Raw genomic sequence first — 13015 nt, 5'->3', positions numbered from 1 at the left:
CCTCGGCCTCCCAAAGTGCTGGGATTACAGGCGTGAGCCACTATGCCCAGCCAGGACCGTCAGCTTCCCTCCCTCCTAGGAGGTCCACTGGCTGCAAGTTAGTACAGAGTTCCACCTATACACTCCAAGTTCCTGCAGCTGAGACAGGGGCTGTGGCGCTCTGAGGTCCCTCGGGGCTGACGTGGGTGCCCAGATCCCTGGCCCGGTCCCAGACCTCCCAACAGTCTTCCCAACACTCAGGCTGCAAAGGGGTGGGCATTTCTTGGGGACCTCAGCCCACCTCCTGAGGGGGCCCAAAGAGGAAAAAGGTCCCCAATCTCAGCCTGGCCACCTGGTGGGAGAGGAGACGGGGGAGAAAGGCAGTGAGACTCCCACAGTGCTAGGAGAGGCCTGCCAGGCAGCCAGGGAGGCAGGAGGAGCAAAGATGGGGTTTGAGGGTGGGGGGTGCAGCCTCAGCCTAATCTTGCAGGTATTGGGGTGGCAGCATCAGCACCGCTGCAGGAGGACCTTCTCAACACACACACACACATACACACACCATCGTCCCGCTGCCCAGACTCTCCGTGTTTATTCCCCTCTTGTCCTCATCAGAATGTTTTCCAAACAGTCCAGCCCTGTGTGTCATAGGACCTGGGGGCAGGACATCCAGCCACTTAGGGACCAGGGTATCAGAGGGAGGAAGGTCACCCTGCCTCCCCCACCCACAGAGGCCTGGAGTCACTGGGGAGGAAGAGGGGACGCTGGAGACAAAGTGAGCTGAAGCACTGTCACCAAGCTTCCCTGCACCCAGGAAGCCGCCCCTCCAGGGCCAGCCTTGGGGAAAGGACGGACCAGCCCTGAGTTGTCCTCAGGGCTGCAACACCCAGGACACAGTGAACCCAGAGCCCCGGTCTGTGAGGCCCACAGGCTGGGCCCTGCCTGGGTCTTGCCAGCCCTCCCAAGGCCTTGGCCCCAGGCCCTGATGCCTGGTCCCAGTTCCCAGCCCCTAGACTCTGCCAACCCTGGCAAGATGCCCCCCCCTCCCCTCAGCAGGCGCCACCTTCCTCCCCCAGCCCGGTAATTGTCCCATGTGTCCAGCCACAAAGGGAGCTCCCAGAGCTGGCTTTGCCCCAAGCATTCTTCGGGAACAGATCTTCTCCCGCCTGCAGTCTTCCCCGGGCCTCCTGCAGCCAGCCCACGGCGGGCAGCCCCACCGTTTGTGCTGAGCGCTGGCCGTCAGTCCCTGGCACTGCTCTTACAGGCAGGTGCCCACTCTTCACCTCATGCCCGAGACCTTGGCAGAGCCCTGGCCGAGGCTCCACCCTGCCCTTTCTCCTCCCCACCATCTGGCCTACATTCCTGGGATGGACCCAAGTTCCCATAGGCAGAGAGTCCATCTCTGTGCTGGCATCATTTGGGAAAAGCATCAGAGACTCGCCTGGACGTATTCAAGGACTCCGCAGCCAGTGCCAGAAGAAACCCCACCCGCGCCTGCTTCCTTGGGCCCTCTGGAGGGATAAGGGGAGGTGGAGGAAAACAGAGGCACAGAGCTCCAACTGCAGATAGGCCTTTGGTGTACATGAGAGCCAAGCCTTGCCTCCACGGCATTGTGTTGGTGGCATTACTGTCCCGCTTTATTGACGAAATGGAGAAAAAGAGAGAAAGGACCTGCTCAAGGTCACACAGCCAGGAAGTGGCACTGGCAGGATTTGAACCCAGAACCCATTTTCAATAGTCCTGAAATCAACCTCCCATGGTTGGGGCCTGGACCTCCCTTGACCGGGTTGGGAGAGGTGGCAGCCTCCTTCCCGTCAACAGGTAGGGCTGCAGATGGATGGTCTTGGGCCCTGGATTCAGAATGACCCTGGAGCCCAAGTATCCACGCAGTAGCTGCCTCCTTCCTGGATCAAGTTTATTAGGCCCTATAACTGGGCTCCTGCCTCAGTTTCCCTTGATGCCTAGAAGGCTGGGTCCCGCTGCTTCCCCTGGGTCCAGTAGACAGTTCCCACATGGCTCCCCTGCCCCATTCTGGGGAGTGCAGCCCATTCTCAGCTTAGGCCCACCCTGCGTCAGGACGGGAGGCAAGGGGTGAAGGAGGCAGGGACTGTGGAGATACATCCTGTACTGATCTGAGCATCTTCTTTCTGCCTCCTAAGTGCCAGCAAGGGCATGAAGTTCTAAGGTGGCTCCTAGTGCTAAGCACATACAAACCCCCTGGCCCCAACCTGGCCCCCACCATGTACCTTCTTGTTCTCCTTTTCCTGGGCCTTGGGTTGGAAGGGCAGTGGGGACAGAGGGCTCTGTCCCTGATTTCTCAGTGGGGGTAAAAGGAGGAGGCCAACAGAGGGTCAGGGCCTGCCCCAGGCCACTCAGTGCACAACCTGGGTCAGCCAGGGACTGTCCCAGGCCTGGGAGCTTTGGGAGTCGAGGGGAGGGTGGGGCTGCCAGGGGCTGGGGCTGATGAATGCTCTGTCTTCCAAACAACAGCAGCAAGGACAGCAGCCAGACTGTCGGGACAGCCTGTTCCCGCAGCGGGGCCCAGGGGAACCTGGCCTGACCACACCTCAGCTATGCTGGGCCTGACATCTGTGCAGCTGCATTGGGTGACCCAGGCTGGCCCTGTCCCTGCTCAGTTCTTCCGAGGGCTGCACCATGTCAGTAGCCCAGGGCCCACAGGTCCACCGTTTCTATAGCTGATGGGGCTGAGGGTCCTCCCTGAGGTCAGGGGGCCCATCCACTGCCTCTGGGGGCACCTGCCAGGCTGGTGAAAGAAACAAGGGGAGGGAAAGCCCAGGAAGTGAGGGAGGGAGCTGCCACCCACTCCACTTCTCCTTCCTGCAGCCTGTGTCACATCCAGAGAGTTGGTGTGGGTACACACAATGTACGCAGAAGCAGTGGACGTGGCTGAGCCAGGCAGCTGTGTGTGGCAGAATCCTCGCATCCAGCCTAGAGTGCCTGGAACAAGAGTCACCGTCAGACCACTCACTTCTGGGCATGGTTCTGAGTGCTTTACATGACACATTTATGCTCACAGCAACCCCGAGGAGCAGCTACTAATATTATCCCCATTTTATGGATGAAGAAGATGAGACCAGGGCAGTTAAGTAACCCATCCAAGGTCAAAGGAAAGTGGGCCCTGCCCAGTGCCATCCAGTTTATCCCAGGACTGGTGCCCCTGTGGATGGAAAGTGTGAAACTTGTTCCTCCCAGCCCCGCTGTCACCTCCTCCAGCTGCACCCCCCAACCCGCCCGGCCTGGCTGCCAGCAACGCCTTGGACACTCCAGGTGGAAAAACAATTGTGGGGCTGGCTCAGGCAGCCGGAGCAGCCGGGAGCTCTGGGCCTGGTGTCCCACCAATGCCAAGCTGCTGGAGCTGGATGGGGGATGGGAGCACTTGCTCAGGAGCAGAGTAGGGAGAAAGGAGACGCTGGAGCCCACCCTCCCCAGGACAGGGATGGGAGAAGCAGGTCTCTACCCTGGCCCGGCCAAAGTGGGCTCTGGGCCTGCTCCCCACAGTCAGAAGGGCAGAGACAGCCACCCAGCAGGCACCAGCCAACTTCCCTCCCAACTGAAGCAAATGATGGAGTCTTTACCAAGTGCCTACTAAGCGCTGCAGGCCCTCTTCTAGGGATTGAGTCAGGGACAGACCCAATCCTGCCCCTTTTCTGCCTGGCAGGAACACGTAAAGAAATGTGCCTGTTTGTTTCAACTCCCTGTGGAATCTCTGTTTGAGCCGAGGAAACTGGGACTTTGAGAGATGAAGTGAATCGCCCAGGCACTCAGCAAGGCCAGGCTGAGATTCTGAGCCCTCATGCCTGGGCTCTGAACTCACCCACATCCCACTCTGGTGCCAGCTGCTTCTCATTGAGCACCTACTGTGTGCTGGGTCATTCCCACGCCTGCTGACCCTCCCAGCGGCCCCCCAGGTAGGCGTGGCCATTGCCATTTTAGAGAAGTGGTAACCAAGGCTCCGAGTGGGGGACCCACTTGCTGAGAGTCATCTTGCTGGAAGGGACTCCGCCCCAGAGTGTCTGACCCGAGCCCACAGCCTCTCCCAGACTTTTTCTGGAAACTCCTGTCATTTAGGGGAGTAAGAAAGAGCTGTCCTGAGCAGGCCAGAGTGGTGTCGGAGACGCTGCTGGTGGGGCCACCTCCTGCACTGGGGCAGCTGGGGGCTGGACCTTGGCTCACACCATCCTTTTACAATGACACGTTATCCATCTAGCTCAAGCCACACAGATGAGAACTCTCTAGATAATTTTGGTCTTTCCTTTTAGGCAACAACACAGTTATAATTTAACTATTTTAAGAGGAAATGAAGTCTACATAATGTCTTCTCTGTGTTAATTACCATGGTGAGCCATTTTCAGGCCACAGTCCAGTACAATAAAAGACTTGGTCCTCCGTGAGATAGGAAAGGTTACTTGCACCTACACAAATGGCCCCAAACTGATATTTTATTGTTATTCTTGTTCTTATGACTGCATTTAATGGTTGTTCTGTCTCCGTTCTTATTGTTGAGCTATTATTTCTAAAAGCACTTAGGGTTTGCTCTGGAAAGTAGAAAGCAAGCTTGACACATCTTGTGGGTGACCGAATTATCAATGGTTCTGCTGTGAGCAGAACTTCACAACAAAGGGAATTTACCAAATAATAAATTCTACCAGCTACTTACCGAGCTAGGGAAGCTCCGGGGACTCAAGGACTAAAATCAGGGAATTGATATGGCATGGCCACTAGCCTTTACAGCAATTGTTTGCAAATTAAAGAAAGGCTCCACTTCCTCAAAATACTTTACTAGTTTCTGCTAGAAAATTATCCTAATCAATACACAAATCTGGTGTGATTACTGCGTGACAGCAGCCTTGAGAGTTGTGCAGTGCACAACCTGGGTAGATGCTCATGGTAGCCCTGTCGGGTTCCCTTTTTTCCATCATGCTTTTTTTCTTTTGCTCCCTTCATTTTACTATTTCATGCCTCAGACAGGCTTTCTCTTTGTGGTGGGAAATACGGCTTCTCTAAAACTTGATAACTCAGAAGATAAAGTCCTTCCTCTTCCACTCAAAATGTAAAAGTAATGTAAGGACTCTTGAGTTACATGATATCTGCAAACCATCCCTGTGGTCAGGGAAATGGAAAGTGTATCAGGCAGGCTGAGTAAGGTTATGCTGCAGAAACAAAGCACCGTTAAGCATCAGGAGTTTAAACAATGAAGGCGTATTTCTCGCTCACACTGGATGTCAGCCCCAGATTGACTGGGAGCCCTGAGCCACCTGAGATTTCAGGGACCCAGACTCTTGGGGGCTACAGCTTGAAATGCACTCCCTCCACTGCTGTGGCAAAGGGGCGTGGAGAATCTCATGCTGGCTCTAAAAGCTTCCACTTGGAGGGGACACAAGCCACTGAGCTCACGGTTCATAAAACGAGTACATGCCACGTCTAACCACGCAGGGGATGGAGGTGCAGGCCTGCCTGGCCTGTAAGGAGCCTGGTCTAGGGTTATCTGAGCTTGAATCACAGGCTAATACAGCCCCTGGAATCACAACCTAGCAGGGGCTGGGCCAGGTGGGGAGGGCACTGCAACTGTTCCAGCCTGGGATTGGGGAGGGGGGCTCTTCAAGAAAGCAAGGAGGATGTCACCTGGTCCCAGGCAACTATGCAGGGTTGCTGTCCAGACTCAGCCAGCCCAGAGTGGCCACACCCAGCCTCTGGACACTGCAGCCAGAGGAGCCCAAAGAACCCAAAGGGACAAGAACTCCAGCCTAGCAAAAGCATGGGAGTGGCTGGGCGTGAAGACAGCTCCTTCCTGCAAGAAAGGCTTCAGACATGCAGCCCCTGGATGTGCTCTCACCCTCTGGGTCTGGAGGCGGCCATGGGCAGGCAGAGGCACCGGGTGAGGAACAATCATCCACACCCCCTGCCGTGGCTGAGGCCTTCCTCCACTCCCACACCACACTTTCCAGCCGGGTTTCACAGAGCAGGCTACTGGGGCTTAGATGGGTCAAGAATCCTACTTCAGTTCACAGACCCAACTGGGAAGCCTGCGTGTACCAAGCACCTACCACGCATCAGGCTTGCTTTCCATTCTCAGGAGTTCCTGTCTCTAGGACACAGGCGAGAAAGCGCAGAGGCTGGCACATCGCAATCGCAGTCAGGCGGGTCCACCCCCCGAAGAAGCATCTTCCCTCCCCACGTCACTCTCTAGGTAATGGGGTTGGGAGGGACCCTTTGGGGTTGGGGAGCCGAGGGGGAAAAGCAGCAGTCCTTTCTTAAAGGACAATGAGTATGACACGTGACCAAGGGACTCGTGCACCAAGTGGGCGTCTGCCGGCTTGCTCTTGTTTAAGGCACATTCCTGAGCTCCGAAAGGAGAAATAAAACTGTTCCCTTGTCTGCAAGCTGAAGAGACAGCAATATTGTGGGGTAACTAGGACCAGATGGGCTCTAGGAATTTCCAAAGGCCTTTTAGCATGTTAGACAAAATAGCCTCCCAGACACACACCGTAACTTTGGCTGCCTGGTATCGGTTACCGAGACGACCACACTGCGCACACTGGCTGGAGGGTCCCAGAAGGGAGCGGACCTCTGGCAGGGCCCTTGAACACTCCTGCAGCAGGAGCCCCCTCACATGCGGCCCCTTCCCTCTGGTTCCAAGATGAGGGCAAACCTCGAGAAACTCAGCCTCTCGGGGTTGGCAGGGACTGGGAAAGTCCCAGAAGCTGGTAAGTCCCAGGCGGCTCCCACTCTCTAGCCTCCGCTTGCACACCTTTGAGTGGTGTGGGAGGTCACACCCCACAGGGCACCCAGAAAGGGGGTGACTACAGCTGGCTAGGTGTCAGCCCTGGGCTCCACCACCCTGGCTGGGAGATCTTTGGCAGGCCATCAAACCTCCCACGGTCCCCTTTCCTCATCTGCAAAACACAGTTACGTGAGGACAAAGCCATTTGATGCAAGCATGGTGCCTAGAGTGTGCTAAGACTAGCAAGCGCTCCATCTGCACCGGTCACTGTCATGGTGACCTGTGCACAGTTCCGGCTATGAGAAAGTCCTTTCTCACTCTGACTTAGATAATATTATTGGCTAATATTAACTGAGCAGTTGCCACGTGCCAGGGCATCTGATGGGGGAAACACGGCTGAGGCTCAAGATGGTGGTTGCCTTACCCACAGCAGCACAGCTAGACCCAAGTTCCCCTCACTGTGGACTGCCCTGCTGAACCCGCCACCCCGTGGGTCCCAATTCCTGCTCGGCCCAAGGCTTCTGATCTCTCTGGTCTCAGTTTCCCTATCTGTGGAATAAGTGGGTAATTATCTTGTTTTTACCAGTCTTTCTTAAACATATGTATAGCTCACATTTATTTCAATGTTTAGTATTAGAGGTGCTTTGTGTTAGAGATGCTTCATGGTGTTTTTGTCACCGAAAATATGCTGCAGGAACTTAACTCTTGTTTATATCAATTAGCCTACGGTAAAATTGGTATTGTTATAGCTGATGTATTAGTCCATTCACCAACTGCTCTTAAGAAATACCTGAGACTGGGTAATTTATAAAGGAAGGAGGCTTAATTGACTCGGTTCTACAGGCTCTACAGAAAGCATAGTACCTGCATCTGCTCAGCTTTTGAGGAAGCCTCAGGAAACTTACAATCGTGGCGGAGGTGAAGAGGGAGCAAGCAGGTCACATGGCTACAGCTGGAGCAAGAGAGAGAGGAGGGATGCACCACGCACTTTTCAGTGACCAGATCTCATGAGAACTCACTCGCTATCGTGAGAACAGTACTGAGGGGCACTAAAGCATTCATAAGAAAACCACCCCCGTGGTCCCATCACCTCCCACCAGCCCTCACCTCCAACACTGGACATTACATGGGATTACATTTCAACATGAGATTTGGAAGCGGACACAGATCTAAACTTTTTTTTTTTTTTTTGAGGTGGAGTCTCACTCTTGTCGCCCAGGCTGGAATGCAGTGGTGCAATCTCAGCTCACTGCAACCTCCACCTCCCAGGTTCAAGTCATCCTCCTGCCTCAGCCTCCTGAGTAGCTGGGACTCCAGATACTTGCCACCACACTTAGCTAATTTTTTTATTTTTTTATTTTTTATTTATTTATTTATTTTTTTTTTGAGACGGAGCTTCACTCTTGTTACCCAGGCTGGAGTGCAATGGCGCGATCTCGGCTCACCGCAACCTCCGCCTCCTGGGTTCAGGCAATTCTCCTGCCCCAGCCTCCTGAGTCGCTGGGATTACAGGCACGCGCCACCATGCCCAGCTAATTTTTTGTATTTTTAGTAGAGACGGGGTTTCACCATGTTCATCAGGATGGTCTCGATCTCTTGACCTTGTGATCCACCCGCCTCAGCCTCCCAAAGTGCTGGGATTACAGGCTTAAGCCACCGCGCCCGGCCTAATTTTTTTTTTTTTTAAATTTTTAGTAGAGTTGGGGTTTCACCGTGCTAGCCAAGATGGTCTCACCTCCTGACCTCGTGATCCACCCACCTCAGCCTCCCAAAGTGCTGGGATTACAGGCGTGAGCCATCTCGCCCGGCCCAAACTATTTTTCTTTTGGAGATGGAATCCCAATCAATCTGTCGCCCAGGCTAGAGTGCAGTGGCACAACCTCAGCTCACTGAAGCCTCCACCTCCATGGCTCAGGCAATTCTCCTGCCTCAGCCTCCCCAGTAACTGGGATCACAGGTACACGCCACCATGCCTGGCTAATTTTTGTATTCTTTTTTTTTTTTTTTTTTTGAGACAGAGTCTTGTTCCGTCACCAGGAGCCAGGCTGGAGTTCAGTGGCGCGATCTCGGCTCACTGCAACTTCTGCCTCCCGAGTAGCTAGGACTACAGGTGTGCGCCACCAAGCCCAGCTCATTTTTGTATTTTTAGTACAGACGGGGTTTCACCATGTTGGCCAGGATGGTCTTGATCTCTTGACCTCATGATCCACCTGCCTCGGCCCCCCAAAGTCCTGGGATTACAGGCATGAGCCACTGTGTCCTGCCTAATTTTTGTATTTTTAATTGAAATAGGATTTCACCATGTTGGCCAGTGGGGCTCAAACTCCTGACCTCAGGTGATCCGTCCACCTCAGTCTCCCAAAGTGCTGAGATTACAAGTGTGAGCCCCTGGCCTGATTCAAACTATTTTACATGGTTTCACTTGAAGTCAGTTTCCAAGACCCTATCAAGGACTTAAATGTGGACTTACTGTACTGCTTTGCAGGGTAAATAAAGGTGGAGTTGGTGATTACAGCAATATTGGCAACCCCTGCCCCTCAGTGATGCAAGAGCTGAGGCTGATTAGGAGCAGTTCTGATGCTTAAATGGATTTATTCCTTCTCACAACTACTCTGTGAGACCAGTGCTAGTGTGAACCCTATTTGACAGACGGGAAAACTGAGGCCCAGGGAGCTGTCACCTGCCCAAGGTCACATGGAGGGTAGGGGCAGCAGTGGGACTTGAATCTGCTGCCCTAGTTCCCAGAGCGTGCATGCACTGGTCATGCTAACTGCTTCTTCAAGCTCACTGTCAGCTGGGTGCGGTGGCTCACACCTGTAATCCCAACACTTTGGGAGGCCGAGGCAGACACAATCAGTAGTTTGAGACCAGCCTGGCCAACATAGTGAAATCCCATCTCTACCAAAAATACAAAAACTAGCCTGGCGTGGTGGCAGGTGCCTAGAATCCCAGCTACTTGGGAGGCTGAGGAAGGAGAATCAGTTGAACCTGGGAGGCAGAGGCTGCAGTGAGCCAAGATTGTGCTGCTGCACTCCAGCCTTGGTGACAGAGCAAGACTCCATCTCAAAAAAAAAAAAAAAAAAAAAAAAGAATATCACTGTCTCTCAGGACCAGAAGGGGTGACCTGTGAATTCTGGGTGATGAAGGGGACCCAGACTGGTGCTTTACCTGCCTGGCCTCCTTGACCCTCAAAAGCCAGCCTGGGGAAGGAAGGGATTATCATCCCCATTTACAAAGGAAGAAACTGAGGCACAAAGCATGAAGTGATTTACCCAGAGTCACCGAGAGCCTAGATTCAAACACAGATCCAAGTTCAGGCCCGAATGTTTCATGTATGGGAAGAAGGCTGTCCTACCACAGTTTGGAGATATGACTCGTCCAGCTCCATTCCCGGGACAGAGGGCTGGGGGTGCAGCAGGCTTCAGGGAGGCTCCCCAGCATTCCAGAGGCCAGGCTTAATGATGTGTGTCCCCAGGTCCTTTCAGCTGAACAGACCCTGTGAACTCTACAGCCAGGAGCCTGGATCCGTGGGAGGGTGGTGTGGGTTCAGGCCCAGCCCGAGGTGGGTGCATGAGAGGGCTGGGTAAGGCTTGGCCTGGGGCCCTGCCTTAAAGGGCCAGCCCCCACAGCCCACTTAAAGGCCGGAAACCAGAGATGGAAACAGGACTTTACCTTGTTTCTGGGTCAAAGAGGTGATGAGAACAGAAGAGGATAAAGAAGTTCATGGCCAGCGTCACGTGTTATGCACCTGCTGTATGCCAGCCTCACTCCCACTGTTACCAGAGTCCTCTATAGAGGAGGCAGTGAGGCTCAGCCCAGGGCCACGCCGCAGGTATGCAGCAGAGGCAGGACTGAAACCCTCGTTGGACAACCCAAAGCTGCGTTCCTCCTCTGAAGGCCACTCTCCACCGTGAGCTGAAGTCCTGGCTCTTACCCACCCTGTCCACTGTGCCTGAGCCCTAATAAAACCAGGGAGTTCAGAGGTCAACACCGGGGTGGTGGAGAAGACTTACCACTCTGCCACTCCACCATGTATGGCCGTGGGCGAGGGCCTGCAGGCCTCTCAGCCTTGGCGTTCCAGCCGGGACAATGGAGCGCCAGGACCTGCATAGGGAAGCTGCTGTGAGGACGAACGAGGACCAGGCATGCAGACAGTAGCACGGGCCTCGCCCTGCAGGGGCCTCTGCAATCCTCTCGTTGACGTCAGGCCTGGCACATGGCACAAGCTCACCACAGCCACCCTCACAAGGAGGCTGCCGGGGGGGGGGAGAGGAAGGGGCTGGGGCCATGGTTTGCTTGCCAGGGGGCGCCAGGCTCCTTAAAGTCCTTCCTGGGCCTCACCTTCCCCATCCACAAATCAATGACGCCGATAGCCAGCACTAAGCCAGAGTGAGCAGGCCTCTTCGAAGGACACCTCCCTTCTCATCCACCCCCGCACGCCTGGTCCAGCTGCAGCGCCGAGGCTGGGTCTCTGCACGTGGAACGGGCAGGTGGAACAGGTGGTCTCTAGGGCCTTAGTAGCTCCAGCTGCATGTGCCAATCCATGATGCATTTCTCAGCCGCCTGCTCTGTTTTATGATGATTTTTAAATTCACTTTGTACTTTGAAAATTCAGGCTGAAAGCCAATCACCTTTCAGAAAGCCCAGTATATGTTTTCCAGCTGAACAGCATGTCAAGGTCAGGACGTGGGAGTGCTTATCTCTGCAGGCTCTAGCCTGAGTAGACAGCCATGTACCCACAGGTGCCACACTTCCCTCCACCAGGCCCTGCCACCACCACTGAGGGCCTGTGGGACTGCCTTTCCCCTCCAGGTCCCTGTCTCATCTGGACAACAGGGGTGCTGAGGCCTGGCTCTCCCAGGGCTGCTGGTAAGGGTGTGAGCTGGGGAAGGGCATGGAGTCCAGGCGGCATACAGGATGCCATGCTCACCAAGACACTCTTTGCCAGAGGGCCTGGCCATGGGGAAGGGGCACTAGTGTTGGAGTCGGATGGATGTGGGTGCATTCGCTGGCTTTGCATTGCCCAACTGTGCAGTCTTGGGCAAGCCTTTTCACCTGAGTTTCTGTTTCCCATCAGTAACAAGGTGGTGGTGATGACGGTGATTATGAGTAGCTCGGTTGAGTGCTTACCCTTGTTGAGTGCTTAGCCCTTTACAAACATTCGCTCATTTCTCTAACACTTAGGAGGTAGGTACTATCATCCCCATTTTGCAGATGAGTAAACTAAGGAACACAGCTAGCGAGGGGATGAGGCAGGACTCAGAGCCAGGCTAGAGGGACTGGAGCCCACACAGCCACTCAGTGGGCCTCCCTAGCAATCATGTGACACTCCCAGGGTGGTGCAGAGCCTCCCACATTGGCCCTGGGCCTAAGCAGGGTGTCCCCAGCCAGTGTTGGCTGAGCTGAATGAAACCAACTCAAGGGCAGGCTGCCCTGGAGGAGTTCCTGGCCCTAAACCTCAAACGTCTGGCTGAGGAGCCAGGGAGTCATCATAAAAGTCTTCCTTTAGGTCTGCCTGGGAGTCCTGCTAGGCAGGGAGGGGCCCCATGCCAGCATCCGCCTTTGTTTATGCCTTTGTTTATGCCTGAGCCAGCAGGGTGGAGACATTCATGCCTGCCTCTGTCCCCATGCTGCGGCCTTACTAGCCTAGCCTGGAGGAGTGGGTCCTGGGCAGGGGGCCAGGTTACAACCAGGCACTGCTGCTTCCTGCTGGAACCTCCCTGTGTCCACCCGGTAGAGAATAGAGCTGTGACCCCCAAGATGAAATCCCTCTTCCCAAGCCTCAGCTGGCTCACTGGCCAGGCATGGTGCAAGGTCATGCCTCCCAAGGTCTCCCCGGATCATGAGTCTGATGGCCAGTCATCCCCAGCCTGTCCCTGCACTTACCCAGGGCTGCTGTGCCACTTCAGCCACTTCATGAAGCTGACCTGGTCTGGGACAGCCTGGGATGTAACTGTGTGTAATTTATACACAGCAAAATTCACAGATTCTGCAAACATGTCCAAACACCACCGAGCCTCAATTCTTCCGCCTCACGTATAGGACACTCCTCAGCCTTACTCTGACAGTTACCGGGAGCAGCAGAAAGCTACCTGGTGTCCTGAGCGCCTTCCAGATACTGAGGTTCTTTTTCCAGGACAACCTCTTCCACAAGCATCTTTAAGGATGAAGCAGCTCACAAGTTCTGGAGCTGCGGCCTGGGCCCTAGTCCTCACTCCTCCACTTAGGGGCTACGGCACTCAGCAAGTAACTAACCCCTTTCCTGCCTCCACTTCTGCATCTGTGAAGTAGGCATGG

Source organism: Sapajus apella, unplaced genomic scaffold (genome assembly GCF_009761245.1).
Source record: "Sapajus apella isolate SASKATOON/1434 unplaced genomic scaffold, GSC_monkey_1.0 scaffold128, whole genome shotgun sequence".
NCBI classification, from domain to species: Eukaryota; Metazoa; Chordata; class Mammalia; order Primates; family Cebidae; genus Sapajus; species Sapajus apella.
Note: the sequence above shows the minus strand (reverse complement) of the source record.